The sequence below is a fragment of the Pseudophryne corroboree genome, chromosome 6 (genome assembly GCF_028390025.1).
Source record: "Pseudophryne corroboree isolate aPseCor3 chromosome 6, aPseCor3.hap2, whole genome shotgun sequence".
Lineage (NCBI taxonomy): Eukaryota > Metazoa > Chordata > Amphibia > Anura > Myobatrachidae > Pseudophryne > Pseudophryne corroboree.
The window spans coordinates 481,365,645-481,387,940 of record NC_086449.1 but is presented as its reverse complement, the minus strand read 5'-3'; the positions used below and the strand labels follow the sequence as shown (position 1 = coordinate 481,387,940).

General features: G+C 42.4%; 4 pseudogenes; 2 read left to right on the top strand and 2 right to left on the bottom strand.

Annotated features, from left to right (window-relative positions):
- Window positions 1-7,233: 7,233 nt before the first annotated feature.
- Window positions 7,234-7,353, bottom strand: LOC134938313 (5S ribosomal RNA; annotated as a pseudogene).
- Window positions 7,354-7,531: 178 nt separating this feature from the next.
- Window positions 7,532-7,651, bottom strand: LOC134937239 (5S ribosomal RNA; annotated as a pseudogene).
- An 8,598-nt stretch (window positions 7,652-16,249) lies between these two features.
- LOC134937238 (5S ribosomal RNA) lies at window positions 16,250-16,369 on the top strand (annotated as a pseudogene).
- Window positions 16,370-16,547: 178 nt separating this feature from the next.
- Window positions 16,548-16,667, top strand: LOC134939167 (5S ribosomal RNA; annotated as a pseudogene).
- Window positions 16,668-22,296: the final 5,629 nt, after the last annotated feature.

The window sequence follows — 22,296 nt, the reverse complement described above, 5'->3', positions numbered from 1 at the left end:
GAAGCGCTCACGGGGTCCCAGGTCATAGAGGAGCTCCAGGTGCTAACGGCGGTTTCCGCAGACGTCTTCATTTCTTCAAAGTCCAAGTTCTTCAGCCTCGTCTTTCAATCACAAACCACAGTCCTCATTTCTTCAAAGTCCAAATTCTTCAGCCTCGTCTTTCAATCACAAACCACAGTCCTCATTTCTTCAAAGTCCAAGTTCTTCAGCCTCGTCTTTCAATTACAAACCACAGTCTTCATTTCTTCAAAGTCCAAGTTCTTCAGCCTTGTCTTTTTATCATAAAACACAGTCTTCAGTTCTTCTTTACCGGAGTTCTTCAGCTTCACTCTTCAAGTCATTTAACCATAGACTCTAATTCTTCCAGTTTCTTCAATTGCTCCAATATTCGTGTACATCCTGATTATTCATTAAAACTACAGTTATCTTCCTACGAAGTCCTCCTTTTCTTTTTAGCCCTCCGGCCAATGTTAACACTTAGTTAGGCTTCCACCCCATGAGGAGGAATTACATTCAGCCACCTCGTTTACTCTCCTCTTCCTGTTCCTTCAGCCAAAACTCGGTTGTCGGAACCCCAACTTACGCTGAGCGTGACAACCAGGATCCAAGGGTTGTCAATATCTTGAAACTGGATCACTACATTTGTGCGACCATGCTTAATCCTTGTCAGCTCAATTGGCACATGACACGATAAAGTCTCTTCCAGTTTCTCTGGCAACTGCTGCTGCTAGGAGAAAACAGCTTTCTCAAAAGAACCACTGTAGATGCAGAGGAGTCAACACAACATTTTGGCATCTGGTTGGGTCTAAAATATTTGCCCAAAATGAGTGACAACTCTCCATCTGATATAGTTGCCATACATAGAATGGTGGAGGATTATTTTAATGACAGTGTACAAATAGGCTTGGCAGACAATACCTTTGACAACTGGAAGAAAAAAAAGGCAATTTGGAGGCCCTTGTACAAACCTGGTATGCATCTTTTATGATGCCCTCCCTCCAGTGTGTACTCATATATAGTTTTCAGCACACCCTTGTCAGCAAGCGGTGTAGGAGGCTACTTCTCCAAAATGTGAAAAATATAATGTTCATCAAAATGAACTACAATTTCCATGAGGAAGACCTTTACCAGCAGTTACATCAAAGAACAGAGACTTCTGTAATGGTGGATTCCAGCAGGGTTAAATTAATATTGTTTGAAGATTATGTAAACACTGATGAGGATGAGGATGATAATGGCGATGACATCTTGTCACTTAAGCCCATTGGTAGCTTGTTTTGTGGAGGCCCAAACAAACCAAGCACTTCAGCCATAAAAGTACTTTGTTAAACTGTGCATGTTCTTTTTATTATCCAACATAAGGGAAATTTGTTAGCAGTTGGGCAAAACCATGTGCACTGCAGGGTGGCAGATATAACATTTGCAGAGAGTGTTAGATTTGGGTGAGGTTTATTCAAACTGAAATCTAAATTGCTGTGTAAAAATAAAGCAACTAGTATTTACCCTGCACAGAAACAATATAACCCACCCAAATCTAACTCTCTCTGCAAATGTTATATCTGCCACACCTGCAGTGCACATGGTTTTGCCCAACTGCTAACAAATTTCCCTATGCTGCAATCAACTCTGAATTACCCCCATTGTGCAAAGTAAGGAATACTACTGAGTTGTGTTGGCAAAATATGTCACATGAGCCATGAAGAGCTACTGTAAATTGTTTTTGGCACAGAAAACAATTGCATCAAGAATTATCTTTAAACCTCTTCACCACTTCTCTTTTTTCTGAAGCGATATCAGTTTGAAGTTCATGGTCAACTCCATGCATCTCTAAAGTTCACCAATTATAATAACCGTGATAATGATTGGGTGAGTGTTTTCTTATTCTTCATTGTACATTGGGCTCTCCACTATGAGCTGTATCCTTAGACCTCACTGAGCATCTTCTCAAGCCTCCTATCTCACACACAAAGGCTTCACTGGGTTATCTGAGCTCCCACCCGAGCTCTATCATGTTCATAGGATGTTATTCATAGTAGTTAGCAAACCAAAATAGTTAGCAATTGGGCAAAACCATGTTGCACTGCAGGTGAGGCATATGTATCGTGCAGAGAGAGTTAGATTTGGGTGGGATGTGTTCAAAGTGAAATATAAATTGCAGTGTAAAAATAAAGCAGCCAGTATTTACCCTGTGCAGAAACAATATAACCCACCCAAATCTAACTCTCTCTGCACATATTACATCTGACCCACCTGCAGTGCAACATGATTTATCCCAATTACTAACTTTTTTGGTTTGCTTTCAACTCTGAATAACCCCCATATTTCTTTATTTCTGTAAATGTCTTTGTAAATATTAAGTTTGTAAAAAAGTGTTATTTATCAGATGCATTTTGGTTTTGTTCTATAACAACTTTTATAATTATATGCTGTAACACCTAATCTATTTTTAAGGTTTTAAAATCTAACCTATAAACTTTAGAAAGTAATAGTCACTATTCTAATTCTTAAAACAAAATAAAAACTATAGAACATTGGCACGTACTGAACTGAAATGTGTTTAAAACTCCCTGCTAAGCCAAATAAACCACTTAACTGTTGTTGTTTTTAGTAACCCCAAAGATTTAGACTAACATGTATTTTTAAAAGCATTTTTAAATACTTTTGTGAAAAAAGATGTATGCTACCCTACAGGTACAGTATACACATGGGCAGATTTAGGGTTGAGGGTGCCCCTAGTCACAAGAGTCATTACCGGCATCCCTTCCCCCAACACCTTACTAATTTTATTATTTTCATTGATTGGTTATAAGCCCTCATTTGATGATAGCCAATTTAATATAATACATATTTACTAAGTGGGACAGCTTACAGGGGCAGTCTGTGTATGTCCTACCCATTTACACTCCATTCAAGATTGTATATGGTACAGTAGAAATATTTAGCAGTTACTAATACATTTTGGGCTGACCAACACAAGCATCCAAATGCCGTCCCCCAGCAAGTGATGCCCCTAGGCATATGCCTCACGTGCCTAATGGGAAATATATAGCCACCCTCCCCATGTCCAATGGTCTCCATTGTAATATTACACCTGATACCCCAGTGACAATAAATGGTCCTAACCCAGGCATCCAGTGAATGGCTCACATGAAAGCTAAGCCCTATTTGCCTCTAGTGTAAAACAAAAAAACAAATTTAGCAGTGATTAACGAATTGTGAAGCAAATTTCTGAAAAATCTTAACACAAATCTTACGGATTCATAAAATTCCAGTCATTACTCTAAAACACTAATTACAGATGATATGCTGACTAGTATGTGGTGAACTGTCCTTAACACCATATAATTGTTGTGACTCTTAAGATTAGATACTGTACATGTGGCTGGTACATGGTGCAGCTCTAAAGTGAAAAAGCAAAGTCTTTATGAAGGCAGGCAAATCAGGTTCACTTTCTTGATTTGTAATTATTCCTTGCCGCAGAATCCTACTTAAAGAATTGTGGAATTTGTGACAAATGAGTTTCTTGTACAATTACTCAGGTCCTTTCCATACTATTTGCTGATAAATGAAGACTGCAGTTCAGGATTCCACATAGCTGATTGTAGTAATACAATCCATTACAGTAAAATGTCAATAACCTTTTTAAGTATTGTATATTTTCAATTATGTTTCTGTTATTTACAATGCAAGCCAAAAGATGGTATGCACTTGACAAATGACTAGTTCCACAAAGAATACAAAACAGATTTATTGCATAATATACTGTAATTCCTGTATTCTGATATAACATTTAAAATTTCACATACAGTAACTAAAACTGAATAAAAATAAAGCACAAGATATTATTAGAAGTACTGCAGTGTACATCGTATGTGATATGCTCTTTATGAAGTCAAAGTTAAAAAGGTTAAAGTAACTCAAAAATAGTTTTCCCTCCATACAATGTATTAATTGCACATTGTAAACTGAAACTCAAAATAGTAATTTTATGTATTCAATTAAAGCATGACTCATTTGAAAAAATAAAGTCACATTTGATCATGAATTTTTTTCATTACTCACTATATTAATAAACCAAATGATGAACCCAAACTATCGGAATAAATTATATTTTTTGCCTCTAAATGCAATAGTAAATGCAAATTGGATGATAAATGGCCTATGTGTCTAAAAACAGACATCAATATTGCATAACATTTTCAAACACAAATTTACCAAATATATTCAATCTCTTTTCTTTTAAGACGAGAGTGCTTTGGGCACTATATAAGCACATTAATTATTCTGTCATGCCTGTCCATTAAAGTTAATTATATCATTTCCACGTTATATTCTTCTTAATATCTTGCAATATACTGTAACAGGACAGTGCAGTCACAATGACTTTGCCCATGCATCATTGTAAACATAGAGGTACATGGTATTTTCATGTCACCCCACCATACATATCAACTTCATATTTTACATGGAATTGGGTGGGGTTTGGGCTGATATGCCAGCGGTCTGGATCACAGGGGTTGGTATACAGCCCCCAGGATCCCGACCGCCACAATGCCCGCGCGGGGGGGGGGGGGGGAGCACAACGGAGCCCCTTGTGGGCTTGCTGCATTCGCCATGCATACTCACTGTGCTCGCTACAGGTTCTATTCCCACTCTATGGGTGTTGTGGACACCCACGAGTGGGAATAGCCCCTGTAAGCTGGCATTCCGACTGGTGGCATTGACAGCAGTCGGGATTCCGGCATTGGTATCTTGACCGCTGGGATCCTGACCATGGCATATCAAATGCATTCCATGGGATGAGGGATGACACTGTCAGACTGTTTGAAATGAGCAGTCGGATGAGTTCTTGACATCTCAGAATCAGAATCAGCTTTATTGGCCAGGTGGTACAATGCATCGCCAAGCAGCAACATGAAGGGGGAATACATAGCATACGAAAGGGGAAGAACATAGCATACATTACACACATTACACGTATGAGTTGATACTGCACATTGCAACTGTACAATAGCAGACAAACAATTTGGCAGTTGCTCAATCATACCTGGAGATAATTATATATCAGGTGCTGGAAGGGGGGAGGGGTCACAGACAAACAACAGACAGAGAGGAGGGGGGTGCAAATCCCCACCCCTAAATTCCCTTCCGCACACTGAAAATTACCTGTAACCATCCCTGAACCTATCTGGTAATAAAATTCAGAGAATTAGTCACAAATGTTTGCAAACACATGTTTAGCTGCTGGCCACGTCACGGCTTCTCCGATACAGCAGTCCTAACCAACATAATAGCAGTGCCCACATAGGGCCATGTAATTTGTCACAGTAGGCCTCATGATAAAGGCTATTACTAAAACACTTCCAGACAGAGACTGTACAATAGACTCAACATATTAGACATATTATACACGTAGGACTAAACACAAAGGCTGCTTGGCAGAGCAGCACCGAGGCAGCTATCCGCGGCGCCAACTAGAACTCAAACAATGCACATAATACAGAAGATTTAAGTATTACATCAAAAGATAAACCACACAGACAATAAAGGCAGAAAGCATAATGCAGGGTTGGTGTAAGCATTTTGGGTAATAACCTCCAGGGGTTGTGTATTCCACCCTCACAAGGTACTAGGTGCGGCAGCCATCTTAGGCGCTCTGCGTAGGATTACCCAGTGTGGAATAGTCCACCCCTAATCTGTTTATTGAATAGCCAATGAAAGATTACTTGAAATATATTAAATAACATACTGAAACAGTTAGATTTATTTTGCCCCTTTTTCAATATCCACCAATCACCTACCACTATTCCCAACATATCATCAAAAGAAAATGGGTGACAATGTTTACCTGATTTAAGGACCACCATTGCCAGCTTAATGGCCACATGGACCTGGAGATTAAATAAATGAAGGGCCTATTGTGTGCCGTGTGCCGTATTCTTATGGCACTCACAGTCCCAAAGCCATCCACCTGGGTGCCTTCCTCAAAAGATTATATAAAGATGGAGGGTTCCTACCAGCAAACCAGCATGTCCCCTAGCTGCGAAAAGGAACCAGGCGGCACTCCAAGGATTTAGTTCAACAAATGACACTCTGTATTAAACAAATGTGAAAAGCTTTTAAACAAGTATAGTGCAAGCCACCAACATTTCAACGCCTGAACGGCGTTTTTATCAAGGTGCTATGCTGTGAAATAAAACATGTTTGGTTTTTTTCACGTTTTATTTCACAGCATAGCACCTTGATAAAAACGCCGTTCGGGCGTTGAAACGTTGGTGGCTTGCACTATGCTTGTTTAAAAGCTTTGCACATTTGTTTAATACAGAGTGTCATTTGTTGAACTAAATCCTTGGAGTGCCGCCTGGTTCCTTTTCGCAGCTAGGGGACATGCTGGTTTGCTGGTAGGAACCCTCCATCTTTTTATATATATATATATATATATATATATATACAAACACTCACTTCTTCCAAAATAGATAAAAGAATTAGACCAGCACTCACGTTTAGTAGGTGAAAAAAAAGGGGTTTTATTCCTGACAAACCATCTGGATATACCCACTGCTACAGTCCGCCCAACAGCTGTTTCAACGCTTCATGGTTTTCATCAGGGGCAATTGTCACTCTGCCCGGAGTCCTTTTAAGTAGCAGAGAGAGCGCCGAGAGTTTTGAAACCGGAAGTCCGTCACCGGGAGGCAGCGCGTCATAGCAGCTGCCTGATTGGCTACTTCCGCGCACGTGGGTTGCGTTGCCATAATAAACAAACCCAGCTTTCTCCTTAGTAACCCGCTCCGGCAGCGTGACGTAAGTGTAGTTCAGGCAGATCAGTATTCAGCGTACAGTGGCAGACAGGTGGAGTTGCTGTTGTCTATGTCTCCAGCCATAGGCTTGTCTGTGGAGTAATTAACCCCACAGTGCGCCAACAGCATGGAGAAATGACAGTCCAGAAATATAGATCAATAATCAATATAGATAAATTAAATAAAGGTGGACAAACTGTATTAACTTGCACAGCAAGGGTGTACCAGCACTCAGGGGATATAGTGCCTCAATCTCTATATGCAGTACAATGCCATGAACTGATGAATCACAACAGTAAAAGTGAATGGTCACAAATATTATAATAATATAAATATTATAATAATATGAAAAGCCAACGTGAGAGACAATAATAATAAGTGCCGTGTAGTATCAAGAGCATAACAGGAACGTCACCTGTGGGTCAAGAATTGTCCCTTGGTACAATACCCAGTATTCCCATGTTGTCTCCATGCATGGTACTAACTGGGCCCAACACTGCTTAATTGCCAAGTTCGGATGGGATCGGATGGTTTCCAGTGTGGTATGATTGTATCAGACAAATGTGCCCCTATGTAATTAATACACAGTGTGAAAGTGCCATCCCTCATCTCTCAATTACATCACGTCACAGTCCCGTGTAATAATATATAAGAGATATATAAGAATGGACACCACCATGAATGCCAGTGTCTGGGAGACAGTAGGGAGGGGTGGGGAAGGCACACCAAGTTCCTTGATACAACACCCAGTATTCCCACCTTGTCTCCAAGTGTGGTACTGACTAGGCCCATCACTGCTTAATTACCAAGATCAGACGGGATCGGATGGGATCCAGTGTGGTATGGTAGTATCAATCTCCATGGTATGTGGGATAGGAGTGTATTGAGAAATAGGAGCCACTTGTTGTACGGATAGATACAGGACAATCAAGGATCAGCAAGTGACAATTGATGAAAACATGTCATTAATGATACAACATGACACACGGCGGTGTCTCTGAAAAATAAACCAAAAAGATTAGACTCTATACAGTAATGTGCAGAGTCAGAGGAAGCATCCTAGGCAGAATTCTTCATTGAGCCCATTGGGGGCCAATGTTTGTAATCTATCAATCCATTGATGTTCTCTCTGTAGTAGAATTTTGTTGCGGTCACCACCCCTTTGGAGCGGTGGGATTTGGTCCAAAATGCAACACTTGAGTTGGTTGATAGTGTGTTTTGCTTCCCTAAAGTGTCTTGCCACAGGTAAATTTGAGAAGTCACTTGAGGCCCCACCTAGGGTGATGCTCTTCTTGATTGTGGAACGATGTTGGCTTAAGCGCTCCTTTAGCATTCTGCTAGTCTTTCCAACATAAAGCAGGTTCCACGGACATTTCAACACATAGGGGTAAATTTACTAAGATTCGTGTTTTCCCGTTTGAGGTCAAAGTTCAATCACGAATGACATCGAAAGTGTAAATATGCAACTTTTTGAATTGATTACGACTAATTTACTAAGCTGCCGTATTATGCATTTTCGGGTTTTCCGATGTCGATGTCATTCGTTTTTTTTGGCAGTGTTTTACGTGAGTGACTTGTAAAACACTGCCGACTTTAATACAATGAATCTCGGCCGGATCTGAGAGATCCATGCTGGGCTTCATTGTGCACTTTGTTATAAAAAAAAATAAAGTTTAAATGCAAAAAAAAAATTGCGTGGGGTCCCCCCTCCTAAGGCAAACCAGCCTCAGGCTCTTTGAGCCGATCCTGGTTGCAGAAATATGGGAAAAAAATGGACAGGGGTTCCCCCATATTTAAGCAACCAGCATCCGGCTCTGCGCCTGGTCCTGGTTCCAAAAATACTGGGGACAAAAAGAGTAGGGGTCCCCCGTATTTTTGGAACCAGGACCAGGCGCAGAGCCCGATGCTGGTTGCTTAAATATGGGGGAACCCCTGTCCATTTTTTCCCCATATTTCTGCAACCAGGATCGGCTCAAAGAGCCCAAGGCTGGTTTGCCTTAGGAGGGGGGACCCCACGCAATTTTTTTTCTGAAAATTTATAACATTTCCCCCCCCTACCCACTGAAAAACATGCACGGATCTCATGGATCCGTGCATGCCTATACAAACACGGGATAAAAAAGCAGGTCTGGTTTTTTTTAGCACTTTTTCACGATTTGTATTTTATCACGGCAGTGTTTGGCGATTGTCGGCAGTGTTTGTGTTTTGCACTTTTTAGTAAATTCCCGATTTCTAGCAAATTGCAGGCGTATTTGACCAATGGTGTATTGATTCGTGATTTTTTCCTAGGACTTCCAAAATATTACGAATGCCCTCATCACTGCTGTGATTTTTGCTTAGTAAATTACCGAGATGACACTTTGAAGAAAAAACGGCATCTCGGTCAAAATCGGGACCTTAGTAAATATACCCCATAGACCACAAATTTACTGTTGCAGTCAAGTCTTTGTTTAATGGTATAAGTCTTGTTATCCTGAGGGTTAATAAACCGATTGGCAAGTAGCAAGAAAGGACAGTTTGGACAACCTGTGCATTTATAAACCCCTGTTTTGGTAGTCAACCAGTGAGAAGGTGTATTCTTTTTTCTCTTAGAGAAATCTGTTACAACAAGCATGTCTTTCAAGTTAGGTCCTCGTTTATATGCAAATCGTGGTGGTTGCGTGATGGCTTTTGCCAGACTTGGATCTGTGCTAATAAGATGCCAATGTTCATGGATCTTGTTGCGAATGAATTTAGAAGCAGTGGTATACATACTGACAAAATTAAATCTGTCGTTGTCTCTGTTGGGGGAAGTGTCTTTACTAGATAGGAGTTCCTCTCTCCTTATCTGACCAATCTTTGTAAGTGCCAGATCAATTTCCTCCTTTGAGTATCCACGATCGAGGAAGCGTTGACTCATAGATTGTAGAGCTGAGGGTATAGCAGAAGGGTTAGAGGTGATACGTAACACCCTGAGGAGCTGTGAAAATGGTAAACCTCTTTTAAATGGTGCCGGATGGAAACTTGTAGAGAGCAAAAGTGTGTTTCTGTCAGAGTCTTTACAGTGAATCCTGGTGGTCAGTGTGTTGTTGGAGAGGAGGATGGATACGTCTAAAAAATTGATTTCTGTTTTGCTAAACGTGAGGCTGAATCTAATGGTGCCAGGGAGTGAATTCAGATGATCAATAAAGGTCAGGAGTGTTTTTTCTCCCCCATGCCAGATGAAAAATAGATCATCAATATATCGAACATACGCTGTAAAAAACCGGCCAAAGACAGGGTGACCTGTGATGTGTTCTCGTTCATACGCTGACATAAAGATGTTGGCGTATGCTGGGGCCATGTTCGACCCCATAGCAGTGCCCTGCTTTTGTAAGAAAAAACAATTTTCAAACAAAAAATAATTTTTGTTCAAAATAAGATTGATTAATAATATCATATATTCTGATGGAGGTCCAAAATACACGTCACTTTCTGTTATTAACCGTCTACATGATTCAATTCCAAGTGCATGTGGAATGTTCGTATATAGACTTGAGACGTCAAGTGTAACCAATAGTGCATCATCAGGAATGTGTTTAACGTCATCCAGTTTTCTTAAGAAATCTGTTGTGTCCTCAATGTAACTAGCTGCACTTTTAGCAAGAGGTTGTAGATAAAAATCTACAAACTGTGAGAGTGGTTGACATAAAGATCCTCGTGCTGAAATAATCGGACGTCCGGGGGGCGTTGTCAGTGATTTATGGATTTTTGGTAGCGTATACAGGATTGGGGTTTTGGGATGAGGTGTGGTCAGAAAGTCAGCAGTGGTCTGATTGATGTACCTGTTATTGGCTCCCAAATTGATTATTGAGTCAATTTCCTTTTTGTACGTCCATGTGGGATCATAGGGGAGTTTTTGGTAGCAAGTTGGATTAGACAATTGCCCATAGGCCTCTTGTATATAATAATCATAGTCAAGGAGGACTATGCCCCCTCCCTTATCCGCCGCCCTGATGACCAAGTGCTTGTCATTCTGTAGAGATTTGATAGCAGCTCTTTATTCCTTCGTGATATTGGAATAACTGGTCTTTTGCTCCTTTATGTAAGGCATCGTGTCTCTTTTAAGTACCCTTAAGAAGGTGTGAATTGAGGGATTAAGGGACGGTGGATCGAATTGGCTTGGTTTCTTTAATGGACATTGAAGTATAGAGGATGGAGCCATCGTGGTAGAGTCTGGACACTGAGAATTGGAGTAAAAGTCTTTTAAACGGAGTTGTCTTCCTAATTTGTAGATGTCAACCTGCCAGTGGAAGCTATCCTGGCCAACCGTAGGTACAAATGACAGTCCCTTATTCAGGATGGAAAGTTCTTCATCAGTCAGTTCATGTTAGGATAAATTGAAGACCACTGATGTCTGTACCCTGTTCACAGTTATTTTCTTCTTCCTTTTTCTCCCACCTCTACGGGTGGGTAAAGCGGGTTTTTTGGAGCCCTCCTATTGCGTTCGGATCTAGAGAGATAAGTGGCCCCCTGTGCAGATGTAGATGGTGCATCAGAGTCACTTGCTGACGTTTGGGATCTGCTTTCAATGTCTGTAAACGGTGTAGTAGGTCTGCGTCCTCCACGTCTCTGTTGTGGTCTGTATTTGCGTGGCTCACTCCGTGAGACCCATGGGTATACCCTGTTCTCTTTATAGTCCAGTTTAACCTGCTTATATTTGTTTTTCTTAAATTTTAACAGGTCTCCACAAAATTTGTCAATGTCTTTATTCAGTTTGGTGAAAAGATCACAGTCAGGAGATTGTATTGTCCTAAAAAGTTCAGACGCCTCTAATTCTGAAATGTCCCTTCTAATTTCAGTTAGATCTACGCCAGCCTGTTCAATTACAAGCAGCATTAGATCCTGGGAACATTTATTCAAGATGTTGCACCACTTCGTGCAAAAATCATTATTGTGCCTCCCCAGTGTGGGTTGGTTGTGTAATCTAAACCCTCTGGGGATAACGGATTCTTTATAGTATTGAGAGAGAGTCAAGGATTCAGTATCATCAAAGAGGATTCGTTCCGCGTCTGTTTTATCAAATTGGAGGACAGAGGCTAGATCCTTATTAACACGTTCCTTTTATGCTCTTGATACTACACGGCACTTATTATTATTGTCTCTCACGTTGGCTTTTCATATTATTATAATATTTATATTATTATAATATTTGTGACCATCCACTTTTACTGTTGTGATTCATCAGTTCATGGCATTGTACTGCATATAGAGATTGAGGCACCATATCCCCTGAGTGCTGGTACACCCTTGCTGTGCAAGTTAATACAGTTTGTCCACCTTTATTTAATTTATCTATATTGATTATTGATCTATATTTCTGGACTGTCATTTCTCCATGCTGTTGGCGCACTGTGGGGTTAATTACTCCACAGACAAGCCTATGGCTGGAGACATAGACAGCAGCAACTCCACCTGTCTGCCACTGTACGCTGAATACTGATCTGCCTGAACTACACTTACGTCACGCTGCCGGAGCGGGTTACTAAGGAGAAAGCCGGGTTTGTTTATTATGGCAATGCAACCCACGTGCGCGGAAGTAGCCAATCAGGCAGCTGCTATGACGCGCTGCCTCCCGGTGACGGACTTCCGGTTTCAAAACTCTCTGCGCTCTCTCTGCTACTTAAAAGGACTCCGGGCAGAGTGACAATTGCCCCTGATGAAAACCATGAAGCGTTGAAACAGCTGTTGGGCGGACTGTAACAGTGGGTATATCCAGATGGTTTGTCAGGAATAAAACCCCTTTTTTTTCACCTACTAAACGTGAGTGCTGGTCTAATTCTTTTTTCTATTTTGGAAGAAGTGAGTGTTTGTATCAATTACCAGGACCCTGCACATGAGCTTATCGTTATTGACATAGAGTGCTGTCATTTTTGTCATATTTTGTATCTACAACTTTTTTTGACTTGCACCAGTCAGTGTGGTTATGATCTCCACAGATGGGATCAATTGATCACAATTTTTCTGTCTTTTTTTGGAACATTGTTGTTCATTTAAATATTTAATAATTTTTTCTGGAAACATACAGTGATCTGTATTTTTGTCAGTTGCATACAGCAATTTTTTGTTGCTATTTATGTACTCTTTTCACGTTTTTTCGTTTTTTTTTCATTTTTTCATATCATATATTATACCCCGGTGTATATAAATGTCTACCAGTGTTAATAAGGATCTAGCCTCTGTCCTCCAATTTGATAAAACAGACGCGGAACGAATCCTCTTTGATGATACTGAATCCTTGGCTTTTGACAAGGATAGCCCAGAGGAATTCATAAATGATTTGCTCAGACTTAGAAAGAGAGAGGTTGAGCTACACCTATATGGCCTAACTCTCTCTCAATACTATAAATAATCCCTTATCCCCAGAGGGTTTAGATTACACAACCAACCCACACTGGGGAGGCACAATAATGATTTTTGCACGAAGTGGTGCAACATCTTGAATAAATGTTCCCAGGATCTAATGCTGCTTGTAATTGAACAGGCTGGCATAGATCTAACTGAAATTAGAAGGGACATTTCAGAATTAGAGGCGTCAGAACTTTTTAGGACAATACAATCTCCTGACTGTGATCTTTTCACCAAACTGAATAAAGACATTGACAAATTTCGTGGAGACCTGTTAAAATTTAAGAAAAACAAATATAAGCAGGTTAAACTGGACTATAAAGAGAACAGGGTATACCCCTGGGTCTCACGGAGTGAGCCACGCAAATACAGACCACAACAGAGACGTGGAGGACGCAGACCTACTACACCGTTTACAGACATTGAAAGCAGATCCCAAACGTCAGCAAGTGACTCTGATGCACCATCTACATCTGCACAGGGGGCCACTTATCTCTCTAGATCCGAATGCAATAGGAGGGCTCCAACAAACCCGCTTTACCCACCTGTAGAGGTGGGAGAAAAAGGAAGAAGAAAATAACTGTGAACAGGGTACAGACATCAGTGGTCTTCAATTTATCCAAACATGAACTGACTGATGAAGAACTTTACATCCTGAATAAGGGACTGTCATTTGTACCTACGGTTGGCCAGGATAGGTTCCACTGGCAGGTTGACCTCTACAAATTAGGAAGACAACTCCGTTTAAAAGACTTTTACTCCGATTCTCAGTGTCCAGACTCTACCACGATGGCTCCATCCTCTATACTTCAATGTCCATTAAAGAAACCAAGCCAATTCGATCCACCGTCCCTTAATCCCTCAATCCACACCTTCTTAAGGGTACTTAAAAGAGACACGATGCCTTACATAAAGGAGCAAAAGACCAGTTATTCCAATATCACGAAGGAAGAAAGAGCTGCTATCAAATCTCCACAGAATGACAAGCACTTGGTCATCAGGGCGGCGGATAAGGGAGGGGGCATAGTCCTCCTTGACTATGATTATTATATACAAGAGGCCTATGGGCAATTGTCTAATCCAACTTGCTACCAAAAACTCCCCTATGATCCCACATGGACGTACAAAAAGGAAATTGACTCAATAATCAATTTGGGAGTCAATAACAGGTACATCAATTAGACCACTGCTGACTTTCTGACCACACCTCATCCCAAAACCCCAATCCTGTATACGCTACCAAAAATCCATAAATCACTGACAACGCCCCCCGGACGTCTGATTATTTCAGCACGAGGATCTTTATGTCAACCACTCTCACAGTTTGTAGATTTTTATCTACAACCTCTTGCTAAAAGTGCAGCTAGTTACATTGAGGACACAACAGATTTCTTAAGAAAACTGAATGACGTTAAACACATTCCTGATGATGCACTATTGGTTACACTTGACGTCTCAAGTCTATATACGAACATTCCACATGCACTTGGAATTGAATCATGTAGACGGTTAATAACAGAAAGTGACGTGTATTTTGGACCTCCATCAGAATATATGATATTATTAATCAATCTTATTTTGAACAAAAATTATTTTTTGTTTGAAAATTGTTTTTTCTTACAAAAGCAGGGCACTGCTATGGGGTTGAACATGGCCCCAGCATACGCCAACATCTTTATGTCAGCGTATGAACGAGAACACATCACAGGTCACCCTGTCTTTGGCCGGTTTTTGACAGCGTATGTTCGATATATTGATGATCTATTTTTCATCTGGCATGGGGGAGAAAAAACACTCCTGACCTTTATTGATCATCTGAATTCACTCCCTGGCACCATTAGATTCAGCCTCACGTTTAGCAAAACAGAAATCAATTTTTTAGACGTATCCATCCTCCTCTCCAACAACACACTGACCACCAGGATTCACTGTAAAGACTCTGACAGAAACACACTTTTGCTCTATACAAGTTTCCATCCGGCATCACTTAAAAGAGGTTTACCGTTTTCACAGCTCCTCAGGGTGTTACGTATCACCTCTGACCCTTCTGCTATACCCTCAGCTCTACAATCTATGAGTCAACGCTTCCTCGATCGTGGATACTCAAAGGAGGAAATTGATCTGGCACTTACAAAGATTGGCCAGATAAGGAGAGAGGAACTCCTATCTAGTAAAGACACTTCCCCCAACAGAGACAACGACAGATTTAATTTTGTCAGTATGTATACCACTGCTTCTAAATTCATTCGCAACAAGATCCATGAACATTGGCATCTTATTAGCACAGATCCAAGTCTGGCAAAAGCCATCACGCAACCACCACGATTTGCATATAAACGAGGACCTAACTTGAAAGACATGCTTGTTGTAACAGATTTCTCTAAGAGAAAAAAGAATACACCTTCTCACTGGTTGACTACCAAAACAGGGGTTTATAAATGCACAGGTTGTCCAAACTGTCCTTTCTTGCTACTTAGCAATCGGTTTATTAACCCTCAGGATAACAAGACTTATACCATTAAACAAAGACTTGACTGCAACAGTAAATTTGTGGTCTATGTGTTGAAATGTCCATGCAACCTGCTTTATGTTGGAAAGACTAGCAGAATGCTAAAGGAGCGCTTAAGCCAACATCGTTCCACAATCAAGAAGAGCATCACCCTAGGTGGGGCCTCAAGTGACTTCTCAAATTTACCTGTGGCAAGACACTTTAGGGAAGCAAAACACACTATCAACCAACTCAAGTGTTGCATTTTGGACCAAATCCCACCGCTCCAAAGGGGTGGTGACCGCAACAAAATTCTACTACAGAGAGAACATCAATGGATTGATAGATTACAAACATTGGCCCCCAATGGGCTCAATGAAGAATTCTGCCTAGGATGCTTCCTCTGACTCTGCACATTACTGTATAGAGTTTAATCTTTTTGGTTTATTTTTCAGAGACACCGCCGTGTGTCATGTTGTATCATTAATGACATGTTTTCATCAATTGTCACTTGCTGATCCTTGATTGTCCTGTATCTCTCCGTACAACAAGTGGCTCCTATTTCTCAATACACTCCTATCCCACATACCATGGAGATTGATACTACCATACCACACTGGATCCCATCCGATCCCGTCTGATCTTGGTAATTAAGCAGTGATGGGCCTAGTCAGTACCACACTTGGAGACAAGGTGGGAATACTGGGTGTTGTATCAAGGAACTTGGTGTGCCTTCCCCACCCCTCCCTACTGTCTCCCAGACACTGGCATTCATGGTGGTGTCCATTCTTATATATCTCTTATATATTATTACACGGGACTGTGACGTGATGTAATTGAGAGATGAGGGATGGCACTTTCACACTGTGTATTAATTACATAGGGGCACATTTGTCTGATACAATCATACCACACTGGAAACCATCCGATCCCATCCGAACTTGGCAATTAAGCAGTGTTGGGCCCAGTTATTACCATGCATGGAGACAACATGGGAATACTGGGTATTGTACCAAGGGACAATTCTTGACCCACAGGTGACGTTCCTTTTATGCTCTTGATACTACACGGCACTTATTATTATTGTCTCTCACGTTGGCTTTTCATATTATTATAATATTTATATTATTATAATATTTGTGGCCATCCACTTTTACTGTTGTGATTCATCAGTTAATGGCATTGTACTGCATATAGAGATTGAGGCACTATATCCCCTGAGTGCTGGTACACCCTTGCTGTGCAAGTTAATACAGTTTGTCCACCTTTATTTCATTTAGCTATATTGATTATTGATCTATATTTCTGGACTGTCATTTCTCCATGCTGTTGACGCACTGTGGGGTTAATTACTCCACAGACAAGCCTATGGCTGGAGACATAGACAGCAGCAACTCCACCTGTCTGCCACTGTACGCTGAATACTGATCTGCCTGAACTACACTTACGTCACGCTGCCGGAGTGGGTTACTAAGGAGAAAGCCGGGTTTGTTTATTATGGCAACGCAACCCACGTGCACGGAAGTAGCCAATCAGGCAGCTGCTATGACGCGCTGCCTCCCGGTGACGGACTTCCGGTTTCAAAACTCTCGGCGCTCTCTCTGCTACTTAAAAGGACTCCGGGCAGAGTGACAATTGCCCCTGATGAAAACCATGAAGCGTTGAAACAGCTGTTGGGCGGACTGTAGCAGTGGGTATATCCAGATGGTTTGTCAGGAATAAAACCCCTTTTTTTTCAGCTACTAAACGTGAGTGCTGGTCTAATTCTTTTTTCTATTTTGGAAGAAGTGAGTGTTTGTATCAATTACCAGGACCCTGCACCTGAGCTAATCGTTATTGACATAGAGTGCTGTCATTTTTGTCATATTTTATATATATATATATATATATATATATATATATTACAAATAGAAATGGATTCACGTGGGAGCCAATATGCCTTTTGTATGACAATAATTAAAAGTTTTTATTGTACAGAAACAATATATATATATATTAGATTTGAGTATCATCCACATACAAATGATACTGTAATCCGAAAGAGCTGATTAGTTGCCAAGAGATGTGGTGTAGATTGAGAAAAGCAGAGGACCTAAGACGGAGCCTTGTGGTACTCCGATAGAGGTAGTAAGGGGGGGGGGGGGGTGGATTCAGAGAAGCGGACACTGAAAAAGCAATTAGATAGGTAGGATGGGAATCAAGAAAGGACTGTGTCCTGAAGACCTAGGGATTGTAGTGTTTGTATTAGAAAAGAGTGGTGAACAGGGTCAAAAGCAAACAGAGATATAGAAGAATAAGTAGTGACCTTTGGATTTAGCAGTGACCAGATCACTCAGTACTTTAGTCAGTGATGTCTGAGTGTGAAAGCCAGACTGAAGTGGGTCAGTATGAGTTAAGAAAGTGTGTAAGGCAAGTGTAGGCAAGTCTCTCAAGTAGTTTGGAGGGACATGGGAGCTGAGAGATGGGACGATAGTTTGAGAGAGAGAGATTGGGTCAGAATTTTGTTTTTCAGAATGGGAGTAATTACTGCATGCTTGCACAGTGAAGGAAAGATACCTGTCGAGAGAGAGAGATTACAGATTTGAGTTAAGGTTGGGATGAGCACAGGAGACAGAGCTTTACTTATTTGTGAGGCTTATTTGTGAGGGTATAGGATCAACAGGAAAGGTAGCAGAGTAGCAGGACGAGAAGAGTGTTGATACTTAATCTTCATTTGTGGGACCAAATAAAGAGAAAGTGCCGGAGCATTCAGGTAGGGAATTGAGCAGGTCACTGATTGAGGAAGAGTGTACTCTTTCATCTTGGATTTTATCAATCTTGTCCTTCAAGTAGGAAGCAAGATCTTGCGCACTGATAGTGGCTGTGAGTTTGGTGAGGGAGGGTTGAGAAGAGATTTAAATGTATTAAAAAGTTTCTTGGGGTTAGAGGCTTGAGCAGAGTTTGGAAATGTGTTTGTTTGGCAGTGTCCACGGCATTACAATAGGAGTGGTAGATAGTCTTATATGTGGGAAAGTCACTTGTGTACAAGATTTACGCCACTTACGTTCAACTTTACGTAAGAGTTTTTGAAGGTGTCTTGTTAATTTTAGAGTGCTTCGATTAACATCTAGTGTGATGGGTAGCTGGAGCCACTTCATCAAGGGCTGTTTTTAGGGTCTGGTTTAGGTGTGATACAGCCATCTCAGGAGAAGTAAATGCAGAACTAGGTGAGAACAGTTGTTGAGGAAAGCTGGAAAGTTCTTGAAAATTAATTGTGTTATAATTTTTGCAGTTTTGATGAGGATTGGAGGACTTTAATGACACTGAGATTGAAGTAATAAAGGAGAGCATGCAGGTGATAAGGTTGTGGTCTGAGAGAGGGAAAGGAGTGTTAGTGAATTGAGAAACTGAGCATACAAGATAAGGCAGTGACCCTCCTGATAAGTAGAGGAGCCAATCCATTGGGAGAGACCAAGAGAGGAGGTTAGAGAGAGTAGTTTGGACGCATGAGAAGCAGATTTTGGACTATCAATAGCTATATTGAAATCACCCATGATGATGGTGGAGATGTCAGAGGACAGGAAGTGAGGGAACCAGGCATAAAAATCTTCCAGAAATTTTCTGGGTTGCCCATGTGGGAAATACATTAGATAGCTGTAACACACAGAGAGAAAGGAGTGTAAATCCTTATAGAATGTACTTCAGATGATGTAAATGTGAGTGATGGAACCTGTGGTGCAACTGTGTATGTGAAAGATTTAGATATCAATAATATACATATATATATATACACACAGTGGCGGATTTAGGGGGGGCCCCCCCTGTCATTTTTAGTGCAGACTGACATGCGGACTAGCGTCCGCATGTCAGTCTGCGGTCTCGTTTCGTCCCCTGCTGTTAGGAGGGACACGGAGGGCACAGTGCGCGCCTCTCCTGTGTCCCTCCTGTGTCTCCGGCGGCCGCTGGTCTCATAAAGGAAGTGCCGTTCGTGAGCACTTCCTTTATTACAGTGACCCGCGGCCGCCGGAGACACAGGAGGGACACAGGAGAGGCGCGCACTGTGCCCTCCGTGTCCCTCCTAACAGCAGGGGAGCGGGGGGAGCATCGGCGGCGGCGGCGGCGGAGGAAGGGGGGTTATATCTGGCACTGGGGGGCATATTTGGCAGGGAGGGGGGAGGGGGGGGGGTGGGAGAACATCTGGCACTGGGGACATATATGGCACTGGGGGGAATATCTGGCACTGGGGGCATATCTGGCACTGGGGGGGGATATCTGGCACTGGGGGCATATTTGGCAGGGAGGGGGGGGAGAATATCTGGCACTTGGGACATATATGGCACTGGGGGGAATATCTGGCACTGGGGGCATATCTGGCACGGGGGGGATATCTGGCACTGGGGGCATATGTGGCACTGGGGGGGATATGTGGCACTGGGGGGAATAACTGGCAGGGGAGGGATATCTGGCACTGGGGGCATATGTGGCACTGGGGGGGGGGAGAATATCTGGCACTGGGGCATATGTGGCACTGGGGCATATGTGGCACTGGGGGCATATAAAGCACTGGGGGGGAGATATCTGGCACTGGGGGCATATGTGGCACTGTCTGGGAATATCTGGCACTGGGGGTATATGTGTACCTGGCACATGGGGGGGGCTATATTTGGCACTGGGGGCATGTGAGTACCTGGCACCGTGGGGGAATATCTGGCACTGGGGACATATGTGGCACTGGGAGCACAGCCCTAGCAACAAGGACTACCTCCTAGCAACGAGCATGACACCCAGTGCATGAAACCCCTGGCAACGAGCATGACACCCAGTGCATGAAACCCCTGGCAACGAGCATGACACCCAGTGCATGAAACCCCTGGCAACGAGCATGACACCCTGAGCATGAAAACCCCTGGCACCGTGCATGGAACCAAGAGCATGAAACCCCTGGCAACGAGCATGACACCCAGTGCATGAAACCCCTGACAACGAGCAGGTATTTGAAAAGTAATTAGAAGCCTTACTGTAGGACTTAATGTGTAATGGGCATTACGGTGTGTGGCATAATGTATCACGGACATTGCGGTGTGTGTCATAATGTGTCACAGGCATTACGGTGTATGGTATACTATATCGCTGGCATTGTGATATGTGGTATAATGTCTCAGGGTCATTGCAGTGTGTGGCATAATGTATCACGGACATTGCGGTGTGTGTCATAATGTGTCAGGCATTACGGTGTGTGGTATACTATATCACGGGCATTGTGGTATGTGGTATAATGTCTCAGGGTCATTGCAGTGTGGCATAATATATAACGGGCATTACGGTGTATGGCATAGGGTATAACGGGCATTGCGGTATGTGTCACAGGCATTACGGTGTATGGTATACTATATCACGGGCATTGTGGTATAATGTCTCAAGGTCATTGCAGTGTGTGGCATAATGTGTCACAGACATTGTATGTTCTATAATGTATCAGGGGCAGTGCAGTGTGTAGCATAATGTATAACGGGCATTGCGATTCCTGTCATAATGTGTCACAGGCATTACGGTGTGTGGCATAATGTGTCTGGGGCATTACAGTGTGTGCATATTGTGTCATGTGCATTATTGTGTGTGGAATAATGTCTAAGGGCCATTGCAGTATGTGGAATAATGTATACTGGGCATTACTATAAGGAGGAAAAATGACAAATAATGTAAGGGGCATGAATCAGGATTATTTTTCTTTCCTGTGGTGGCCAACGTCTGGGCGTGCAGGTTGCAAAACTGGGGTATAAGGTAGTCTTTTCCTGCAATACCACGCCCATTCCAACGAAGCCACGCCCATTCCAACGAAGCCACGTCCCTAATGGTGCCCCCTCTGTAATTTTTTTCTGGATCCGCCCCTGTATACACATATACACAGGGCTGAAGCTAGGCTTTCTGTCTCTCAGCAAAGACTCAGCTAGGCACCCTCAACCCAATTAATAGTAGTCACCATTGGCTTGCTTGAATACAGACATCTGAAATGTTTGCAGGGTACGTGCATGTCAGGAGCCAGAGGCTTACCTTTGGAGCTGGGGTCATGGGCCTGCCTGTCTGACTGCTGGTGGTGCTGCGGGGCTGCAGTGGGGACTGGTGGCAGTGATTGTGTGGTTTCCAGAGCTGGGGAGATGGGAGTCCAGGTGAGCGAATAGGCATGCCATTGTATGTCTTCAGCGCTGGGGGCCACCATGTTGGAGTCCTATTCACTGTGGCCGATGGCTGGATGAACGTCCAGCTAATCCCTGGCAGCTTCTTCTTACAATGGGGAGCAATTTAGACTGTAATGCTGCCAGTGCTTTAAGTTACTGCCCAGTGCAGAAGCTCCCTCAGAAATTTCCTGTGGCTATTAGTTTGTGCTCTTTCAATCTCTTACTCTGCTCTCCCAGTTTCCCGCAGTCATCCACAGTACCGTTGTCAGTGGACTCTCAACTCCACGGTCCGCATTTGTCCACCTGCCAGGCCATATCCATGGGTGCCTCGTATCTGTACAGGGGCTTCCTGGTCATCAGCAGTGCTCTTCAGCATTCATTCTTCAGCAGTATTCTTCAGTGTTTTTCAGCCACGACTCTTCAGTATTCATTCTTCAGCAGCATTCTTCAGTGTTCTTTAACCACGACTTTTTAGCATACATTCTTAGCA